Source organism: Manis javanica, chromosome 2 (genome assembly GCF_040802235.1).
Source record: "Manis javanica isolate MJ-LG chromosome 2, MJ_LKY, whole genome shotgun sequence".
In the NCBI taxonomy this organism is placed as follows: domain Eukaryota; kingdom Metazoa; phylum Chordata; class Mammalia; order Pholidota; family Manidae; genus Manis; species Manis javanica.
Window position 1 is genome coordinate 149,575,668 of NC_133157.1, and position 20,524 is coordinate 149,596,191.

Sequence of the window (20,524 nt, forward strand, 5' to 3'; positions counted from 1 at the left end):
ATATATTTCAGGAAAACTCCCCTCCCCCCATTTTCCTACAGATCACCTATGGTTCCTGTTGGAAGGAAACAAAAAACTTCAATTCCCTGAGGGAAGCTGCTCTGTCGGCAGCATACAGGCCCTTACTGGAAACTCTGTTGCATTTCCTGGGTGGGACATGCAGGTTTATCTATGCTGTAAAAGCAACACAAAGATAAGGCCAATGACGTCCTTGTTACAAAAAGATTGTTAGCTTACTGTTGGAGAGAAACAACGAACCCTTGATTTTGAAGTTTTGAAAGTACTCCAGCAGTTTAAGGATGAAAACAGCCCCTCCTCTTTTATTTGGGTTGTCTTTCTCTTGGGCCACAGCTGCCTACCAGTTATTCCAAGATTCAGCAGTACTAGAAGGATAGGTTATTGGGTTGGTGGGTATATTTGGCTCCCCTATTGGGCAATGAAACCACATTCTGCTGGTTTCCTTAGGTAAGCATAGAAATGACTGGATAGAAGGCCTATCAACCAGGACTATTTGAAGAGACATACTTTAATGCTCAAATACATTGAAGCCTTTAAAAAATCAGAAATAGCATTCTGAAGTCACAGAATACTTTCATGTTAACCTGTGTGGCTGGATTAAATGTGGAAGATGATATATTAATCTCTGCTATATTTGGAAATATTACCCTTCTGTAAGTTTAAATTGTTCACAAGGTAAGTTCATTTTCTCTATAATCCAATTTGATTTTATTATTTCTTTATGACTATGTGTGCTTATCATTTTATCTTTGGTTTCAATTAATACTAACAATCTGAAACTATCCTTGTCCCATTCCAGTTCCAGTTGAATGAGTTTTGCAAGTTATTTAACACCTCTGGGTATTAGTTTCTTCATTTATAAAGTGAGGGTAATAATAGCATCTACCTCCAAGAGTGCTTCTATATTTTTTAATTTAACAAATATGGTTGCATGTCCCAGAAGTGCCAGGTATACAGTGGAGAACTATGGTGAATGTTACCCTGTCCTGCTGGCACTTATGGCTCAGGAAGGGGACTGAACAAATAAGCAAACAAAAAATAAGTAATTTTACATGATGTTCAGGGCTGTGAAGGAAAATAGAGCACTAGGGTGATTTGATTGGCTTGAAGAAAGGTCTCCATGAGGTGGAAATATTTAAATTGAAAAATGAAAAAAATTAGCAAGGCAAAGGCTGATTGTCCAGGCAGTGGGAGAAGCATGTGCAAAGGCCCTGGGTTAGGAATGTCTTTGATCTTCACTATGAGGGCCTGACTGGTGGTGGTTGGAGGACAGAGATGTGGGCTGATGGAGTAAATAGGCAGTGGGCAGGTCCAGGTGCTGGCTTGTGGGCCTAGGGAAGCAGTTGGAGTTTTCCTGAGCACTTTGGGAAACCATGGTTAATATAAACCATTAACCAAGAGCAGGACTTGACCTCATTTACATTTTAAAAAGAGCTCTCTGGCTACCCTGTGGAAAGGAGACTGGGAAGGAGAGGAAACCATGGGTTTCTTTGTAAGGATCCAGTGAGATAATGAATGTTTAGCATGTGGTGTAATACTTGACTCATAATATTTCCCAGTTCAAGCTAGTGATTGTTATTAATAATTTTTAACAATATTAATAATAGTAATGGTTCAGCTTGGCATCATAATCTAATGGCATAAATTTAACACATACACTGAAATTAAATGTCCTTTCTGATTTTAGTCAGTATAATGTCAAAAGAGAAAAAAATATTAGGTCAGAAGTTGGGCAGTGAATTTACTGGCCTAGCTGGAACTTAAACCAATTTTGATTCCTAAACTGTTTACCTTATTACTGTCCATACGGTTAATTGCATGTGTTGAGTACAAACTTTTCAATGACAGAGTTTGTGAAACATATTTCATTAAGTTAGCATACCAATCTATAAAAGAAGGCACTTCTTGAAAATACTTTATTTTCCAGAAACCATAGCATTTACCTCTGAGTCAAATGAGGATACGTGTAGAGAGAATATGTGTTTGGAAAACTAGCTTATGTTCTAAATCTCAAGCTTTGGGAAAAGGTCTTTTTTGGCTACAGAAAACCACAATATATGAACTCCATTCTCCCGGCTCTCTGGTCAGTTCTTAGCAACTCATGATATCTCCTCAATCTCTAGGCAGTAAGGTAGAGCCAAAAAATGCTGAGTAACTTTGGGCACTGTCCTCACCTCTCTAAGCCCCCCTTTGCTCATCTGTCAAATGGGTTGTAATAATCAAGTCCTCCTTTTAAAGCTGTGATGATTGAGAGAGAATTCATTAAGTGCTTTCCCAGCATCTGACCCTGAAAAGAACTTCCTAACTGTTAGCTGTTGAGGTCATTATTGTTATTTGAAGACCAAAGGAAAAAAGATGGTTTTAGTATTCCAGGTAGAACTGCTTTGGATATCTGAAAAGTTCAGTGTGATGGCCTTTGACATTTTATCTATGACCCTCATTTGACCCTTGAACTCTGATAAGACCTGGAAAAGAGCCCCAGGGCACTGGCTCCAGCTGTAGAATCTGAAGTCACAGACTCACAGCTCTGTGAGAGAAGGCCCTCCAAACGCTGCTGGAAATTACACTTGTGACCTGGGAGTCTGATATGCCAAGGGGTCTGGGGTTTCAATTCCCTCTTCCCCGTGCTTTTCTAACTGGCAGTAATTATCTTTGTAACGCTCTCATGCTAAATAATGATGCTGCTAATGCAGGCTGCATTTTCGGGCACAGGTGCCAGCTGTCACCTCGCCGGGCAGCTGACCGTGTTGTGCACACTTAGGCACGCTGGCTGGGCCCTGCCCTGAGCACACAGCAAAACAAAGACAGCCCCCGCTTTCTGACCCACCATCCACCCCGCCTTTCCCCCTCGGCCTGAAGGAGGCCCATCCCCCGCCCTTCTCCGCCCTTCCTGGCCCTCTCTCCTCTCCTCCCCCTCCCTGGCCCCTTCCCCTCCCTTTCACTGGTAGCTTCTTCCTGCGACAGAAATCCAGGAAACCACCCCTCACATTTCCTCTACCCACAGTTTTCTCTAGGGCCTGACTCACACAAGTCAGCTTGATGTGGAGTTCCCTTTCTCTTCCCCAGGAGAAACCCCAAGTCTCCCATTCCTTTCTGGGAGTTCGGGTTTGCCAAATAAGGTTGCTTATTCTTGAGTCTCATAATTGACCGTTCATCATCATAAAAAAAGGCATATTGAAGACAAATTACCAAAGAACAAATGTGAGGTTGTTGGCTGTTCACACACTCACACACACTCTGCACATTCGTCAATAGAGCCGCCTTCAGCCGACAACATCTGCAGGATGAGTCGTTTTTTTCGGTAACTTTAATCTCGTAATTCATTGTTTCTGTGGTGCTGGTTACAGTAGCTGAAAGAGCGGAACAGCCGGCCAATTTGGCACACAAATCGATTTAATGCGAGGCCACGGATTTGCCCACCTTATGAGTGGCTGACTTGCTAGCAAAAAACAAAACAAAAAAACTAGGTGGGGTCGATGAGGGCTGGGGGACGAGAGTTGCAGTTTCTAAACAGGGTGGAGGCTGCTTTAATCTTGACAGCACGAATATCAGGGGTCACAGCACATCTGCTCCGGAGGGAAGACAAAGGGCCAGGTGGGGCTGCCGGGCCCGGGACCGGGCACGCACCGAGGGCCTGGGCTTCCGCGCCCGCCGCAGCCCGCCGCAGCGTTTAACCTTGACTTCTCCCTCTTCGCATGTGGCACGGGAGGAAAGCCGTCCAGATGGGCGTCCTGAGTGTGATGACGCCCCTCTCGCCCCCGCGCTCTCGCGCAGATGTCGCACGCTGCTCCGGGGCACAACGGAGGCCGCGCGCCCTGCGCGCCCGGGGGGCGGGCGCCACCCGCACGGTCCACGCGTGGCCCTGGCGTCCCCCGTCCGGCCCCGCTCGGCCCTGAGCGCCGAACCAGCGTTGGGTGTGCCCGCGGGAGCCCCGGGGAACAAAGGCGAGCCTGTGCTAGGCCGCCTGGGGCGCTGTCCCCACAGCTGTCCCCGGGGCCCTGGGCCGGCCGCCCCGGGGGGCGTTTGGCCGGGCCGGGCGGGATTTCCGGCGCCCCGGCGACAGCGCTGCCGGACTACAGCGTCCCAGCGCCGGGCGAGTCCATGGGGACAGACCACGCCGTGACAGGCCCGGAGCGGCTCGAGGGATCCATAATTTACGGTGTTGTTCTTACCAGTCCGGTTTGGGATTTCACAAGCGTTGCCTATTTCCTTCCCATTTGTTGCTTCTGTCCGTCCTGTTGGAGAAAACTGCTCTTCCCTCTCCAAGACAGCAGCGGTTACTGCGTTGAACTGATGTGATAAGAAAAAAAGTGGGTTCTGATTTGAGGGACTGCTGAGGGGTGAAGGGAACACAGGTAGGGGGAGGGATGCAAGGAGAGATGCTTTGTCCACTGTGCACCTGAGACTAATTTTATGTAGAAAAAATAGCCCTGTTTCAGACTCTTGTGCTGAGAGGTAGAGAGAAGAGATCTTTCCCTGCCACAACCACCAAACATCTGTTCATTAATAAATCGACCTTTGGTCCTCAGGTTTGTTTGTTTGTTCTTAGGACCCCAGGCCTGCAAAAATGATGACTCTGGCAGCAGGAAGAAAAGGTGTTAGTGTTAGTCTCTGTTCCTTGCAGCCCCTGACCTCCACGGATCCCTGGGACAGGCCTGCATGGCTCAGGTGCTCCTAATTTAGGGTGCATTGAGGGACCCTTTGGCAAAAGATGCTCCTGTCCCGAAAATTCCTTAAATTGCTGTAGTGAATGGGAAATGATTTATGGATCTCATCACGTTTTAGTGCAATAAATGGGTAAGTGATAGACACAAAAAGGACCCCAGACTAAGCTGGGGGAAGTTTTCTTTCTTGTTACCTTTCCCTTTCCTTTTCTTTTTCTTGGAAAGAAATTTATTCTAGGCCTCTTCTTTTTTTGAACTCAGTGTTGCTAAGTGGAATACAGAAGAGAGAGCAACTGTTGAAAATGTTTGCTGAAGCCTTGAATGAGAAAAGAGTAGAGGTGGTCAGATGCATTCCGACTACTGCAAGTGCCCAGAGGCCTGGAGATGAGGACTGCTCCCATTCCACCTGCCGTCAGAGGAGAGACCAGCCCAGGTCAGATCAGCCAGTGCCAGCGCCAGCAGCCCCTGCAGATGGCTGGGGCATTTTGTGGTTTACAAATGACCAAGCCAGACTGAAGCCACAGTCGCTGTGGTTACAGACAACCCGTGATGAGTCACACAGTTAGTGGCCCAGTTGTGGCACACCCTCTTTTAACATCTCACTACATCCAACATCTCACTAGCTTGATTTCAGAAACATTCCATGTATACAAGGGAAATGAAGGCTGCAAGGGGCAGGGGACTGAAGCCTAGGGTGTGTTCATGTGTATCACGAGTTCAGCTTCCTGAAAAGGAGCAAACCTGGAGTGAGTTTTGGGGCAAGAAGAAGTCCCTGAACTTGGACTAGAGATTGCTTTGCAGGTATGGCCTTTTCTGAAGGAAGTCTGGGAAAGAAAGGAGAGCTGCCTCATGAGTTTTGACTTGTCTATGAAAAATGTCTTATAAAATGAAAGCGGGGAGGCAGGAAGGGGAAGAAGAACCCTGCACATGGAGGCTTGTGAGCTTGTGTGGGTTTTTACTTTTTAAAAATAGCATTTCTTTTACCACAGTGGCACAGGAACTTGTAAACATGAACCCCCAGCAAGAGTAAACAGATTAGTCTACGTCCTTTTATCTGAAAAGTAAGTAGAGCAAGTGTCTCTCTGTCTCTGTCTCTGTCTCGCTTCTCTCTTTTTTTTACAAAGAGAAAATGCAAACCCCAAATTCCCCTCCTCTTACAGGCTTCCTTGCTGGAGAGTGTTCGTCCAGGAACAAATAGTCTTTTATTCGAATGGTCTCCAAAAGTTCATAAGCAAAAAAAGTGTCCAACGTCTGGTTCCCCACAATACAGTCTCTGGCTGAATAGTGAAGCTTTTCTGTCCTCAATTTGTGATCTGCTATCAGAGTCCTTCAATTTCTCTGAACAGAAGGCTCTTTGGGAGAAAAAAGCTTGGGGGTGGGGAGCAACACTGGAATCAGTCAACCCCCCATCCCCACCCCTGTTGCTGTTTTCTTCCAATCAGCAGTAGTGCTTGAATTCTTCTGCTCTCTCCCTGCATCTTATTGAGGTGAGTGCCAGGAAGGGTTAAGCTGGGCCCCAGGCAGGGTTCCTTGCTGCCCTATTTTCCAGGGGTGGAGCAGGTGGCCAGGCACCACCTAGGAACTGCTGGTAAAAAGGAGCCGCCCTACTCCTGATGCCCTTTATCTCCTTTGGAGATTTTCCTTTCACAGTGTGTTTTGTACAGTCTTTAGTGATGCCGCCTGTTATTTAAAGTCCTAGGTTCCCTTTAACAATTGGGAGTTTACAGATACTCCTACCATTCCAAATGTAGTATCTGGTGAGATGAAAGGAGAAAGGGGACCATTAGGGAGAAGATGGACAATAGTTTTGAGGAATGGACAAAAATAATTACTTTGTAACTAAATTTTAATTGCTTATAAACAGATCATTTTAAACATTTGGTCACTTTTTGCCTTTGAAGCATGGATTCAAATGGATTCAATTTACTACACTTTACTTTGCAGTCTCACTGAAAGCCAGGTGTTTTTTCCCAGGTGCTGAGAGGACCCCAAGGCCCTGCTCTCAGGGAGTTTATAATCTAGGGTGGGGATGGGGGGAGAGAGCTAATAAGTAACTTCTAAAATAACTTTTGCAGAGGGATAAGTGCTTTGAAAATAATAAAACAGGACAGAGAGGAGTTGATAATTTGAGGAGTTGAGTTTGGGCTGAGATACAAAAAAAAGGAAGGCTGCCGTTTGGGAGAAATAGTCCAGGCAGACAACTCATGAAGGTCTAAAGCTGGGATGAACTGCTGGAGTTGAAGAGACAGAAAGAAAGTCTGTATCACAGTGTTGGGGAGAAATAAGGTAGAGAGGAGGCTTGGGGTTCCTTCACTTCAGATTCTTCTGTGCTCAGCAGAGGTGGCAATTTGCACAACTCCATGTGGCATTGTCCTATTGTCTGCCTGCAACTAGCATCTGCTCTGATTCACTTCCACACGCAAACCAGCAAAACAGATGGAAGGTCAGACTCTGTCCCCTTTATCTGCAAATCTTCTTTGCCTTGACTTGACAGCCAAAGATATTGCTTAAACCTAGAAGACATGGATAGCTTAGAGCAAATAATGGTTTCAGGTGCAGGGCAAAGATGTAGAGGTGTGTGTCTTGTGGAGTTGGCCAAGTGGTGGGGATGGGCACGGGTTACATTAGTTCTGAGGTGTGAGACCCATGGATCTTCTAGCAAGACCAGCATTTCCCCTCCGGAGAGATTTTTGCCCAACAGCAGGAATCCCCTCAGACCTGGGCGTGGCCCCTTTTTCTCACAGGGGCCTGACATCTAGGGTGCAAGATTTGCTCCAAATTTCTTTTAGGAGACCTGGAGCGTCCCTCCCTCCCTCACTCTGGCCTCTCCCAGCATCCAGGGTGGGTGTAGGCAGACCTGGGTCTTCCCTCTCCTAAAAGCACCAAGTTGCCTATGAGTTTCCTAAGAAAAGAGCACACATTTCTTCTTCCTTTATTTCCTTCTCTCTTTCCTAAATTTAGATTTTTAATGGATAAAGGTTTTCTAGTTCTTGAGTAGAATATGGGGGAAAGGGAAAAATAAAGGAATATTAAATGGGGCAGCAGGAAGAAAGGGAGCCAGGCCCAGGGTGAGGGTGGAAGACACCCTTACTTTAACCCCAGGTATCTGTTTGGGAAAGAGAATTGTTTACACCTGTGAGCAAACTCCTGAGCTTCTACAATTGACTTTTTCTGGCTTTTAAGAATGGACCCCGCCCCCCACTGCCACCCCCAGCTGTTTGCCTCAGGCCAACCCCTCAGTGGGGTCTCCAAATTGATTGGTCTGCCTGCATCCTGGTCCTCTCAGGGCCTCCACTCCCATTGTGCAAGGAGTTTCTCCTCTGGGGGCTTTGGAAAGTGGGTGCTCTCTTCCCCATCTCTGCACTGCCAGCCCTCACTGCCCCTGGGGCTGTTGGAAAGCACCCAGAATGGCAACTGTGGGGCTGTGTTCCCAGTCAGGCAGGGGCGCAGGAGCGGGGGCTCCAGAGAAGGCGGGCCTCCTTGCTCATGCCCAGGCAGAAGCAGCAGCTGAACAGCAGCAGGCTCCCCTCACCACTCTGACTTTCTTCCTGTTCTTGACTCAATCAGAGGAGTATTTAGGCATCTTTTTCAATTTTGATTTTCCTTCAGAACAGATACTTTTGTTTTGTCGAGCTACCTAGATTGACAGAAAACTGATATATCCCCCCTTCACATCCCAGATCCTGCTCATGGTTCCAAGGCAGTGGGTTTGAATCCTAGCTCTGCCTTTTCCTGGCCACACATGCCCCTGAAAGTTGTATGATTTCTTGGAGTCAGTTAGCTCATTTGTAAAATCTCATAGAGCTGCTGAGAAATTTAAATGAGATCATTGATGAAGACTTCCTCGAAACATGCCTAGCCTGTGGTAAGGGCTCAAATAATGTGACCACCACTGAATATTGCAAGCCAACTCCTTAAACCGTCTCTTCCCTTGGCTTTGTAACATCACACTACGTTCTGGATTGCCTCTGATCTCAGCTTTCTCTGTTCAGTGAAGTTTTTCTCCCAGCCTTCTTTGGTCTTCTTGATTTAACTGGGGGGCATTCCTGTTGCCCTTGTATCCCCTGTAGAACCTCCCTCATCCATCTTTCAACTGTCAGTTCTATGCGGTCACCTCTCGATTGTCATGCCCAGTTCCCACGTCTGTGCAGCTGGCTTCCTGTGACTGCAAGCGGCACTTGGACTTCTCGTGCTATCACAAACCCAATCCATCTAAAAACCAAATTATGATCCTTCCTGTGAACCAGAAATCACCTCCCAACTTCCAAATGTATGACTCCCGTTGTGGAGCCGTGCTGGTTCCATCTTCTCTTGAAGATGGTTCCATGCCTCCTCTCAGATGCCATCTCCATCTTCTGAGACTCTGGGTCTGAGGCATCTTCAGTCACAGTGGCTCCCTCATGTAGCTGTTTCCTTTCCAAGACCATCGCAGGGCTTCGTGCCTGTGATATTCTAGTCATTACCCGGCTTGTACTCCCCCCTCCCCCGCCGTCCCCAAGCTCCAGGTTCTCCCCTCTGACCTGCGCTGCAATAGACTGACCCCCCAGGCAGCCTGTGGGTGAGAGAGAACAATCTGGTTTCTTAGCCTTACTGTGTGACAGCTTGGCTTCCTCATCTGAGTGACATGCTTCAGCATGTGTGCCATGGAGATTGGCTTATGTCCATTCTAAGATTGCTGTTAGGAGGAGGGACTTCTGGAAGTCCCTGGGTCCTGGGTAAGGACTCACTGGAAGGGCGAGAGTCAGAGTGTAACCAGAGTAATTAGAGCATAAGCCACTGGCCTAGTGCGAGAAGGGAGGGGAAATCTCAGGGGTCCCCATAATAATAACAGTAAATATTAATGCTGTTGTCTAGTCTCATTCCCCACCTTTCCTTTTGGGCATTTGTGCCAGATTCTAGGAGACTCTACGTTATAACAAAAATGAGTAGAAGGGCTGGTTTGCTAACATGTCTCTGTGTTGTTATGGGCCTGAGAGCGTTGCTGCCATGCCTGAATGCACTCATTCCTCCCACTTCCTGAGCATGTGCTGCGGGCACAGCCCTGGGGCTAGACCTGCATGGAGTGTACACTTAAGCAGGGGAGACAGAAACACAAACAGGCAGTGACCATGAACATCAGTACCTGCTACGGGTGGTCAGGTACAGAAAGTCACAGGTCCACATATTAGAGACACTTAACCTCAAACTTAGAGTCAGATGAGGCTTTGGGGAGGACACGGAATCCCAGCTGAGACTCAAGAGGAGAGCTGGAGTCAGATAGGTAGGGGAGGAGTTCTACATGGATGAGAACAGAGTACACAGAGGGCCTTCAGGCAGAGAAGCATGACATTTTTGAGGAACTGAAAGAGGTTCAGCCAGGGCAAGGAGTGGGCAGGATCCTGAGAGGCAGGACCCAAGAGGCTAGAATGAACAGGGCATTGTAGACCATACCTTGAGTTTTTTATTTTACCCTAAAAGGAGAGGAAAGCATTGGGAAGTTTTAATGCTGGCATGTGTGTGTGTACTGATCAGACGTGAGTATTAGATGTTAGAAAGGCAGTGGAGAAGAGCAAGACTGAGTCAGGGAACCCATTTAGGAGGCTGCTGCATATGCCAGATGGGAGGTGACAGAGCTTGGACAAGGGCAGGGTAGTGGGGACAGAGAAATGGGTGGGTTTGCTCGGTATTTGAGAGGACTTGCAATAGGTTGTATACAGAAGGTGAAGGGGAGGGGAAGGTCAAGGATAACTCCCAGATTCCTGGATTGAACAAACTGGGAAGATATTAGTGGCATTTACTGAGTTTGGGAATAACTGGGAAAGTGTGCAGGTAAGTGGGTTTGCTTTTGTGCATTTGAAGTTTGAGGTTTCTGAGAGACATCCAAGTGGGTATGAGTTTGGGGACATCAGTCGTTGTTGGCAAAACCAGGAGAGACTTGAGAAAGGCATTCAGACAATTTGTATGTTTTTTTCTGCTGTAGTTTGAGATTTTTTGATTGTCAGGGAAGAAAATCATTCAGGGTAGCTCAAATAAAATTTGGAATTGTATCATGCACTGTGTCTTGCACAGGAAAGCTGTGAAGATGGACACGGCTCTTCCGGGCCACTCAGGGCAGTGCCTGTACCCTGCCCCTCCCTGCCCCAAGCTTCCTTCCTCCCTGTCATAGGCCTCCATCCTCCGTATCTTTGCTGTCTGTAGAGCTGACTCTTGCTCTCACCCCACAATAGACCTAATCTGGTTGAAAAGCTTACAATGGATTTCACCACAATTTATACATCTCTTTATGCAAATTTTTGAGAAGAGAGGATCCGATTGGCACTAAGAAGTTAGTGACATGGTGGCTTTGGGTCAGGTGCTCATCCTTGGTCCAAGCAGTGACAGCAATGTGTGTGTATGTATATGTGCGCATGTATGTGTGTATGTATGTATGTGTGCATGTATGTGCATGTTTGTGTATATGTGTGTGTGTTGATTCTGTGTGAGGAGAGTGGCCAGGCCAGTTGAGTACAGAACTTTTGATCAGACACAATGTCAATATATTACGTATTTACTTGTCTAGCCTATTAATTGTTGATTCATCCGCTACTGTGTGTTCCCTGGAGCAGAACAAAGAGTGCCTGGAGACAAGACTGTGTGAATGTCTTCTTTACCAGTAAAATCTTGAGCAGTTTACATAAACTCCAGAGCTTCAGTTTCTTACTCAGTAAAATCAGTGATAGTGGCTACTTCCCTTAGAGAGAGAATTAAATGAAATAACACTGTAAAGTGCTTGACATAAGGTAGGAAGCATCAAGTGGCTGCTTCTTTCCTCCTTTTACTTCTCCATTATGCTTGTTCAAGTCAATATTTTCCCAGAAAGCAGGAATTTTACTTAAGTCACTTTTTTTATAGGGATTTCTATGCATGAGTCTTAACAAATATTTATGGAATGATCAGATATTTTATTCCATTAAAAAGTACTTATTACCTTTCATCTTTTTTCCTAGGCATGGTATTTGTTTTTACGTAAGTAGAATCATAACTTGCACACAGTAAAATGTAGCATTTTAACACGTTTAAACATAAATTATTTGCAGAATGAAACATATACCTTAAAAGCATTTAATTGTCATAAATCTAGAATATTGATTGGCATCTTACTCTAATTTCCTCTGTTTTGTCTTGCAGATGGGGCAGTGTTCAGTTAGAATCTTTTTTAATTATACTAAACTACAAATATAGTCCAGGCAAGAGCTATGTCCATTCACCTGTACTTTGATATGTTAGATTTAATGCAGGACTAATGAGGCCCAAGCCACAGGTTTCATCCTCACATAAGACAATTAATTAGCTTTACTAACTACTACAGCCACAGATTTCACCGCAATCTTTGTTTCCCATTTTACAATTGAAAGGCAAAGATCACCATAGAGATTGAAAGAGAACTGGGAGAGTTCTATACAAATCCATTACCATTCTGGACAGCCAACTCTAGGTCTTCACCTTTAACCATTAGGTGAACTGGAGATGGGGGAGGGATATTTAATAGGCACAGTTAGAATATTTCATGGTCAACCATGGTTTGATTCTAGAATGTTCTAGACCCATCTAGAACAAAACTTGTCGAGATCCAGCTCTATTCAAGGATAGTACATGAAAAAAAAATCTTTCTACTTCACATGAAATAGGGACCAGGAGCTTCAAACAATAATAGAAAACTAGAGAATTCCTTCAGTAGGCTTTCTTTCTTTAAATTAATACCACTCTGCTGGGTTGGAGTTAGTAATTCTGAGAAAAGTAGGGTGTAGCTAACTGATTGTGCTAAGACTGGAAGGAAACTTGGAGAAGATCCCAGAGAGTACTTGTAAGATGTTGGAGAGATTTGGAAATATGCCCATTACCTGAGGTTGTCTTAGAGCAGACACACAAATTTCAAAAATTCAGTTTGAGAAAAATGCATCATGCTGTTTGTGGAAATTTCTACATTGGATCTAAATATTTGTCACTAAATGTCAGTACTGAGCTTTATCGGTCTTAGCTCTACCACAATGTGCTTTCTGGGCATTGACGTGCTTTCTTTTCAAGGTGACTTGCCCACATACCTACTGTTCCCTGCAACTCCACGGAGGAGACCACAGGCTGTTGAGAAATACACATGTGGGCTCTGATGACCTCTTCTGCCCTTGCCCGGGTGACAGAGGTTTGTGCCATATTAACATTATACCTCACACTTGGTGTTTCAGGGCTAAGCCTAGAGACAGCAAGGCACCTTAGTTCTTCAGTATGTGGCTGTTCATCAACACTCACACACCCACCATTCAGTTTGGTCACACAAAAGGGGTGAAAATGTGAACACAGAAAAGCTCTTGGGCTGCTCTTCTAGAATCTGGATGTGTTTCCTCCAGAGTCCTCTCATTCTCCTTTTTTCAAGACCACACAGTTCAGACTAAGAGCTCATGTCTGAGGCCTCGTTGAACTGCTGTTTGATATTGTTCTTGCTTGTTTACTGCATTGGTGGCATCAAATATCCTTACTGATTTTTTTTCCTGATTGGTCCAAACTGGAACAGGATCAGCTTCATAAATTGGGCATCCTGTGGTCTGAAATACGAGATTTGTTTGAACAAACCACTCTTACCCATCATACTTCCCAGGGAAGCCAGGAAAGGCAGTTGCTGAATCTCTTCCTGGCTTCTCTCCAAGAACCCTATTCACCCCAGGTAGTGCCTCTTCCCTCCCCATCACCTTCTCCCACTACTTACCAACATCCCCCCCAAACAGTACTCCCAGAACTCTCGGATCACTCCTGGGCCCCTGCATCAGACAGAAGGGAGTCATTCTGGCTGCCAACTGAGTGGAGGACTTTGGGGAAGAGTCCCATCGCGCAACTTAAGGAAAGGGTCAGAGATCTGGGAAGCCAGCTGCCGTACTCGAGGGCTTCTGTGCTGGGACTCTCCTTCCAAGCAGTTCAGAGGCACAAATCAAGGATCTTAAACTTGAAGATAGAGCAAATGAACAGAATATTAGCTTTTTTCTCTTTTTTCAGTTTTAGTTTTAAGTGTAATTTCTCTCTTTCCCAAGAATTCCAATATGAAGCTCACATATTTTTCATGTCAGCTCTATTCTCTGCCACCTTTGTTTCCAGCCTGTGTGTGCCTGCCTTCCCCTTAACAGCTGGACACATCACCATTCCATTTTTCTATTGGTTGTGACTGAAGTAGCTTGAGGTCAATTATTTCCCCAGCAATTGACAAAGAATCTTGACGAAGAGGAAAGTGACATTGTCCCTTAAACAACGCTGCTCACTCCTCCCCCTGCCCTCCTTGTTGAGTGGAGGGCAGACTTTCCTTTTGCAAGCAGCCCAGCAGGGCAGTGCTGATGGGGTCTGCGGCAGTGCGTGGGTAACATATGGTAAGTGGAGAAAATATTTATATTCATGGGGAAAGAGCAGGAGAAGATCCAAAGAAGGTCATTCCACAGAGATTTCAAACAGGAGGGCACAGACTCCATTTTCTGTCTTTGGCCTGAGTACAACAGAGAATTCAAAGAGTTTTGTTCCGTTGCCTTCCGTCACCTGTGCTCCCAATCGTTGACAGTTGGAAAAAAGGAACCATCCCTCCCCCTAAGCTACATGGGAGTACCACGGGACCTTCTCTGGGCCCCGCCACCACCTCCCCGCCACCTCTGCCCCCAAGACCAGAATTCAAAGTCGCTGCCTCATCTCTGGTGGCTTGTGCCTTGTGCCTGTCTGCGTTTCTCCCCTTGTTCTGATTGGGAGGCCCGTAACAGAGCCCACAGGCGATGTGGGCATTTGGGCAATTGCTTCTTGGGGGAAGATATAAATAATTAATCGGTATTAGATTACTTTCTGATGAGCCACGTGAAACCTCTAGTGCCTCCTCCGGTGCTTTCCAGCCGGCATTTTGCATCACAGCTGCCTAAGGTACAGGGTCTCCTTCTAGTCCCCGCAGTGCTGCGGTCAGGCGCGCGGAGAGAACGTCTGCCGTCTGAGCGCCTGGCGGGCTATGGTGCCGGCGAGTCCACGCGCCGCCAACCGGGCCCCAGGCCCGCAGACCCGCCGGCGGACCCGTACACGTGCGCCTTCCAGTGCCCGAGGCGCAGCTGCGCGCCGGCCCTCCGCGGTTAGCCGGGCGGTGGCACAGAGACCGCGGCGGGAAGTGCGCAGGGGGTCATTTCCCATCTAGCCGTCGAACGTGTTCCTCCATCCCGGTGTGCAGGGAGATGTGACACTGGGTGCTCTGGTAGTCACTCCCAGGGCGGCGGAGCTCCGCGACTCTGCTAATTTACCTCTTGTTTGGTCTGGGGGCTTCTCACTCTCCACTCCCCGGCCCCCAAATTCCAGTTCCCGAGAGGGAGGTGGTGAAATGGGGTACAGGTACGTCTGGGTCTTCGCTTGGGAAGGGTTCCCCAGGGTCCCCCGGTGAAGCAGCCCACAAACGAGCGGCCGCTACACGGAGGCCCCTCTTAATGGGTTCTCGCAGATGAAAGAGGCCGGCTACCTTTCTTTCCCATAATGGCCCCTGAGGCTAACGTCTTGAAGAGGAAACAAAGGGATTGTTTTACAGCACTCGGGGTGGTGGTGGCGGTGGAACGGTGGCCAGGAGGGGGAGGTGGCCCCTGCTTCTTAACCCTTCCCCTCCCGGCCCTCGGCACCCCCCCCCCCCCCCCCGCCCTCCACCGAGCCTCGCGCTCGCATCCACGATCTCAACAGCGGCGAGGCGCCCGCGGTGCTGGAGGGGCCGCCGGCTGTTCCGGCCTTCGCTCTTCTCACTCCCTTCACGGGGCTTTCTAAAGAACTGAAAGGGAGAGTAGAAAAGATCAGGGCACCCGTGTGGCGCAAGCTGCAGTGTTGCAAGTCAGCCAGCGGGGAGGATTCTCGTGAGCCCCCACGCACGATCCAGGCTTGCAGGGCCCAGACTCTTGGACACCCGATGGAGACCCGGGAGAGCCCCTCCGCCGTCTGGGGCTGCTCCTGGGCCGCCTGGCAGTCCGCGTTCTCCAGGTGTGACTGGTGTGTGCGCGGCCCCGTGTCTCTTACAGGAAGTTTACATTTGCAAACAGCGGAGGGAGAGAGTGGTAGAGTGGTAGGCGCATCTGCTTACCGGCTTTTTGTTCTGGCTCCAGGAAAAGGTCAAAACAATAGTTAAAAAGCAATTGAGGACAAGTGATGTAAGAAATAAACAACTAAACAACAAAATACCCGTAGGGATGGTTTTTATTTAACATTTTTTTTGTGTGTGGGAATAATCGCACCAATATTGAAGGAGGGAATGATAGTCTAAGGAAGAGGGTCTGTTAAAACTGATTACTGGGCCTTTCCCCGCGGAGCTCCTTGCTTCGGTAGACCTGGGGTCTCCTGCTCCAACCTGAGAAGTTGCAACTTGTTTGAGTTCCCAGGTGCTGCTGCGCCCCCTGGAAAGGGCATTAGGAGTTCCACTGGAATAATACAGTCCCTGTAATCCTCCTCCCAGCCTCACTAGGTATAACACTCCTCCCCTTCATGTTTCTTTTGCCCCTCCCTCAACTTTCGGGTTTGCTGGAGACTTTTAAAGCAAATCCCAGACATCATGTCATTTCACCCATGTGGATGATATTTAATTCAGTAGTTATTTAAGCCTAGAGGACTAAACGCTCTGAGAGGTATTGGAAAGGCCTTTATATGCTTCCAAGAAGTTCAACCTCCCTTCTGGTCATTTCACCCTAGGGCCAAGTCCAGAGCCTTTCTTTGTGAAAGCCACACCTGCACCTTGGTTTTGAGACTGCCCTTCAGGAGTTCCTTGCCAACAAAACTCGTCATGATCCTGGCACTCTGCTGGATTTTCCAGCTGGCCTGGTCTGGGGAGCCACCTGGTCCCCCTCTCTCAGCTTTGGGTCATTATCCGCAGTCTGTCGTCATGTTCTCTCATGACCATCATGTATCTTCTGGTGTTTTCCTAACCAGGCATCTTCCCCCAGGACAGAGCTTTGAACGTCAGCAGCTGGGGTGGTACCTACAACTGCCAGCCCACAGTGACGTTCCCCAAAGGCTACATCTGTCTTTAAGGGTCCTGAGTGCATACCCCAAGGGAAGCTGCTATAGGCTACCTGCCCCTTCTTACAGTATTGGTATTGGAAAAGGGCATATCCCAGCCCAGAGCTCCTGGTAATGGCCACCCCTGAAGCCCAGCTTAATGTTTCTTTCCTTGGGTTCTACACAGGCTGGCTGTGCAGGTTGTTTTTGTTCAGAGAGGCACTGAGTTCTCTGTTACATTCTACTTGGCTAGTCTTCACTGTGAAACTTGTACCCAGACTCCTCCACCCGCCTTGAGGCCACCCTGAGAGCACCCCCCCATGCCCACCTAGGGTCCCTCCTCCCCCACCACACAGCTCTCATCCCAGCCCCTTGCAGTTTTATCTCCACCCCAATGCCAAGCTTTCCTAGGCTGTTAAAAAGCCCACTCTCTTAATGTGTGGTGGTTCTTTCTCTTTTCCGTTTTCCTAACTCTCCAGGAAGCTGGATGCATTTTTCCTTTCTCCATCTGCTGCTAGAGAAAGCCCTGGGGATGGAGTAGGCTCCTCCACCCTGGAGGGAGCTCTGTTTCTATTTTCATTTTACCTTGTCTTCTATGTTTTTCTTCTTTCGTCAGCCTGGAATTAGCTGTCACTTTTCTATTTTCTCATGGGTCCTTCAACTTGTCTTTGCTTTTCTAGCTTTTCTCAAGGAAAATGCAAACAGCGTATGTGGGCTCCCCTTTGAGTTTTATTGCTTCTCATTTTGTCTGGTGGTCCAGCTCCCATGCGGCCAGCTGATGTAGTAGTTTTTCACACTTCTACCAGGAAGGGAGGCCACAGGGGCTGGGGCAAAATTTCTTCTCAGAAGATAGGAGTTCCAGTCCTGATCCTGCCCCTTAATAGCTTATACTGCTGGATTCAACCTTGGGCCTTCAGGTGCCTTATTCCTTCCTTCCTTCTTCATTTGTTCAATCAACAGATTTATATGCACTTCCAGTGCGTGCCAGGCACTGTGCTGAGTGCTGGGGACACAGCAGCGAGCAAAACATACATCCTGCCCTCATGGAGCTTTTATAATATGTAAGTACATAAAAATCATATATTTCAGTTGGGCAGACAGACATTAAACAGAAGAAGGTAAAGTGGCATGTTAGAGAGTGATAGAGCCCTAAGGTAAAAAATGCAAGCAGGAAGAGGGACCTGAAATGTTCCAGCAGTGGCTGGTGTTGATTATTTTAAGAAGCATAACTCCTAAAGGGAAGGCCTCACTGAGAAGCTGACATTGGCAGAAGGCCTGAAGGAAGGAGCATTTCTGCAGAAGGGAGGGAGGATGAACCTGGGAGAAGTGGCTGTTGTGTGTGGAAGGCGTGCCCACAGACTTCTGCCTTTGTCTTGGAAATACTTTCCTTTGAAATTGCAGTCGTTAAAATCTACTCTGAACAAGTATAAGGTTAGAGCCCCTCTGATGGCATTGGTGACCATTTTCCCTGTTACCTGCTTCCTCAGGGCAGCCCTGGCCCAGAGGTGTGCCTCTGTCGGAAACCCGGCTAGTGCCTCCCTAAAGTCTAGTCCTTGCAAAAAAAAAAAAAAGGTGTCACTGCAGAGGCTGAAGGAAACACAAATAGGGAGGGCCATGTGGGTGTCACTCTCTCCTTTACGTTTTTGTGGCCTCAGTGACAATGCAAAGGAAGTGGTAGTGCACAGGCTGATCTTTACTGAGAGCAGCTAACAGTGGTCATAGGAGAGTTCCCTAGGAGAGAGAGGAGGAATTGTCTGGCTGAGGCAAAAGCTGAAGCTAAGCTGTAACTGCAGCAGCCTGTTGTTGATATTCATGAAAGTCGTTCTACCCTTTAGCAAGTATCCCGAGTGCTGTTTCTGGTGGTTTGACAGACCAGAAATCCTTAGGGATATTCAGGCCCCATCCTTTGCCGCACACAGTAGATGCTTTCAGCACGCCTTGTGTCTAATGCTTTCGTGTCACTCTGGGCACTGGGCTGCTTTTTTCAGCAACTCTTTCATGCTGTTTGGTCCAGAGAGGACCTTGTCCTTCGAGTCTCCACTGTCTCTTTAGAACGTTGTAGGGAATAAGGAAAGGTTGGATTGTCTTCCTTTTCAACTCTGAGTGGTTCCTGATTATACAGACTCAAAACCAAGGGGCCGGGAGCCTGCTCCTGTGCAGTAAACAGCACCCCCTCTTGATTCCTCTGTTGCTGTTGCTGCAAGCTGTGTTGGGCACAACTTAAATGAATTTGCATAGCTGCTGCTCCCTCTGACCAGGTCTGGACAGGGAAGCTGGCGTTTTAAGTCCAAAAGCAAACAGTGTTGCTGGGAAACTACCTCATCACCACAGGTGAACCTTACTGCAGCTCTAGCTGCTGCTGGCAGGGCACCGGAGGGTTTATCAGGTTAGAGCTGTGGAAATGAGCCATCAAAGGCCTGCTCCCTAGAGAATGCCTCTGTCTTACCGACTCTGAAGAAATTGTAGGCCGGGTGTGTGTGTGGGGTGTGGGGGGACATTCCTTGTCTCCTCTTTGGAAAAGTGGCAAGACTGTTAACCAAACCTTCTCCAAAAGAATTCCATATTCAGTCCAGGTTGGAGGGAGGTATTCCACTGAACCTCGTGTCCTGGGCTCACTCTCATAGCAGCTATGTGAGTGTCACTGGCTGGCAGGAAGGGAGAAGCAGCTGAAGGAGAGGATGTGGTTCCTTTGCAAGAATATTTTCTGTTGCAGGATCAAAAAAATTGTTGCAAAACACATTCATGTTACAATTTCATAGACCTGTAGCCATTAAAACAGCTTGTGTATGTGTATGTGTGTGCATGTGTGTGTGTGTGTGTACGTGCTTTCCTGGGTATCACTGTATGGAGGGCCTGTGGTCAGTGACCATTTAGTGTGATCACTATAGTTTACCAAGAAAGATGATCATATCTCACTGCATTGCTTTGTTAGGGCCGCCATAACAAATTACCACAGACTGGGAGCTTAAACAACAGGAATTTATTTCCTCACAGTTTTGGAGGCTGAAGTCTGAGATCAAGGTGTCGACAAGGTCGCTTCCTCCTTAGGCGCCTCTCCTTTGCTTGCAGAGGCTGCCAGCTCCCTGTGTCTGCACGGGGTCCGCCCTTCCTGTGTGTCTCCATTCTTATCTTCTCTTCTTACAAAGACACCAGTCATATTAAGTCCCAACCTAATGACCTAATATTAACTTAATTACCTCTTTACAAAACCTATTTCAAATATAGTTACCTTCTAAGGTCTTGGGGGTTAACCCTTCAGCATATGTATTTTGAGGGGATAGAATTCAGCCCATAACAATCACCAGGAGGCATTGTGACACAGAATAGGGCCTTGGAGTTTAGAAAGCATAAGGGCTTAACCATGAAAAAAAAAATCAAATATATTAATAAGAATTTCTTTTCTGTAAAAAAAAAAAGGCTGAAGCATTTTAGTGCTTTTCTGAATCCGTTACACATGGTTAAATGAGCTATGCTGCAAGATTGAAAACATTTAAATATAAAACCAAGTGACTTAGGCTAGTAGGGGAGAGGTAATTAAATTTATTTCCATTTTATGAACTTTGTTATTTCTATATCACCTTTATTGTTAAAAATTACAAATGTAAAATAAATGGATACTTTGCAACATACTAGCCCCGGAAACCACCTACTTCAAGCTCTTAATTTTGGAGAAAGGATGCGGCGACAGATAGAGATGGTGTCAGCTGCCAACCCCAGAGCTTTGCTCTAGGCACCCTGCTCTGCCTATACCAGGCAGGCAGCTGGGTTAGCTCTTAGATTTATACAGGTTGCTGGAAATAGACTGGAAGTATTCAATTAGATCATCCTCTGATCCTGAGTTGGGACTTTTGCTA

General features: G+C 47.2%; 1 long non-coding RNA gene across 3 annotated transcripts in view; it reads left to right on the top strand.

Annotated features, from left to right (window-relative positions):
• Nucleotides 1-306: 306 nt before the first annotated feature.
• Nucleotides 307-20,524, top strand: part of LOC140847925 (uncharacterized) — a 94,565-nt gene continuing 74,347 nt past the window's right edge. The window contains exons 1-3 of one of the 3 annotated variants that reach the window (XR_012128203.1): nucleotides 307-693; nucleotides 4,944-5,115; nucleotides 5,672-5,743. This is a non-coding gene — a long non-coding RNA (uncharacterized lncRNA). The other 2 variants (XR_012128204.1, XR_012128205.1) reach the window with 2 other exon arrangements.